Below are 2650 nucleotides of genomic sequence, written 5' to 3' on the forward strand. Positions count from 1 at the left end.
GCACTAATTTTAATATAATTTTTCAATTTAATTAATCTTAGTATCATATTTTATTAGCTAGTTTGTTGATGCAACCATCTTGAAGACTTATACAAAGTAATTAAATTATTTTACCATGCAACCATCACGTTAAAAAGTATTGTATCTAATTTTAAATACGAAAACAAAAAAAAAATTATCAAAAAATGAAATGTATCTTCTATACATTCTTTATAGTTGGTTCTTTGTTAAGAAAGACATATAGATCATTTATTTATTTTTTGAATAGTAAAGATGTATAATTTATAGTTGCTGAAACAACATATGTATATATATAATTGATATTTTAGTAAGAAAGATATTATTTTAGTATATCTTTATTCATAGTATGTATAATCGTTGTTTACAAATAATATAAAGTACCATGATATGCATATTATCATGGTCTTTTATGTAAACTTTATCATATATTGAGGTTGTCTAGCTGATTCAGCAATAATTAATATATATGTATGTTACTATTACAATTTATGATATGTCAACTCTTTTATGATTTGCTATAGTCTTTCAAATGAAATATTATTAAATTGTATTATCATTTGGTCTGCAAATATTTAGAGAATTAATTCTTCCTATGTATGTAGCCAGGTGCGGAGCCCTATAGGCCAAGATTTTTTTTTTCAAAAAAAAAATTTACAATCAAAAATTGTAGAATACAACATTTGAAGGTAAGTGGGAAAAAAAAATAAACCCCATACATTTTAAATTTAAAAAAATTGAATAAAAAATACATGTAATAAATATAATAACCTATTTAAAATAATGGAATTTTTTTTTTATTGTAAATTTAAACTATGATGTATGGTAGGTGTGGAAATTTTGCTGAAATGATTTAATTACCACACCTGGCTACTGGCCTGGATCCATAGTTTTTTATTTGTAAGCATATACATTAATATATATATATATAAGATATTAATATAGTAATTAATGCTCAATCACTTTCACTTCCACTTATTTATAGCTATATGTCATGTGCCTAACTCATGCACAATATGCGATACTAGCACAAAGTTTCTATATATATAGATATATATATATATATATAAATATATGTAAATATGTAGTTTTGACAGACAACAAACAATTGAGATATTTTCTTTGGTACGTACTTAAAAAATATGGTAACTAAGCTAGCAGATCCAAGGCATGGCCACTCGCGGTCTATTCACATCTGGCCGAATTTTCAATGGGCCTAAAGAGCTTATAAAGTATAAGGGGCAGCACCATGATTAGTTTGATGGCATTGGAAATGTTCCATATCCACCAAATGTTAGCATTGGAGAGTGGTGTTTGTTTCTTCATCTCAGTGTTGATGAATTACTTGCTTATTCGTTAGGGGCTTCATCTATGATGGCGTGAATGATAATGGAAGACCGATTTAATGGATTGTGGCATGGGACAATACAACCAATGTCCCAAAAATAAAAATATACTAAAATAATATATTTCTTACTAAAATATCAATTATATATGTACATATCTCGGTTTAGCAACTATAAATTATACATCTTTGTTAAATTTAAATGATAAGTTGTTTATAAAATTTAAAAGAAAAATTGGAAATTATTTTAAATTATTGCATGTATTTCTATATGGCTGTGTTAAATTTAAAATATATAGTTTTTATGTTTATTAAAAGAAAGATTGGAAATTATTTTAAATTATTGCATGTATTTCTATATGGCTTTGTTAATTTAAAATTTATGATTTTTATTTTTATTTTTCCTTACAATCTAATGTTGTATATTACAATTTTTTATTGTAATTTTTTGTTTTTGGAAAAAAACAATCTTTGCCCCTCAAGGCTTCACCCCTGGTTACATGCATAAGAAAAATTGGTTTTCTAAATATTTGCAGACCATAGGATAACACAATTTAATAATAGTTCATTTGAAAGACCATAGCATATCATAAAAGTAACATAAAGTTGTCATATCATAAATTGTAATGGCACCGTACATACATACATATATATTAATTATGACTACACTAGGTAGGCAATGTCAACATACGATAACATAAAAGGCCATTATAATATGCATATCATGGCATTGTTCCACACACAATACATGCATGCATGCATGTTTATTACTTATATATATATATGACTAGTGCCAGCTGGCAACCTAGTTGTTGCCTTTGAACTTTAGCAAGAATACTGCTTAAATTGAAGAAGGTAATCAACTATGTGTATTATTTCATATATTTAAGCTTTACAGAATTGATAGAATTTATAGAGGTGTGGTTTTGAACAAACAAGGAAGCTAATTAACATCTTCCTATGTTAGAAAAAATTCAAAAATACTAAAAGAGGTGAACCAATGTCTTAAAGGCATTTTCTATCAATGGAAATCTTGCAAGCCTTGCCATATGAGAAATCTCTTGATTTAAAAAGTGAACATTGCTTTTGTGATGATTGAGCAATCGTACCTGTGGATGAAGTTGATGCAATGGATATGTTTGTGTTTGACTTCTCTTCTTCTTTATCATGCCCCTTAAAGCTTGGAGAAGGTGCTGTATGAACTCCAAGCTTATTCCTGAATAGTTAAAATACTTCTCCTGAAGATGGATTCGTTTGTAAATTTGTAACTTGTAAGTGTGAAAGGAT

The sequence above is a fragment of the Ziziphus jujuba genome, chromosome 11, assembly GCF_031755915.1.
Source record: "Ziziphus jujuba cultivar Dongzao chromosome 11, ASM3175591v1".
Taxonomy (NCBI): Eukaryota; Viridiplantae; Streptophyta; class Magnoliopsida; order Rosales; family Rhamnaceae; genus Ziziphus; species Ziziphus jujuba.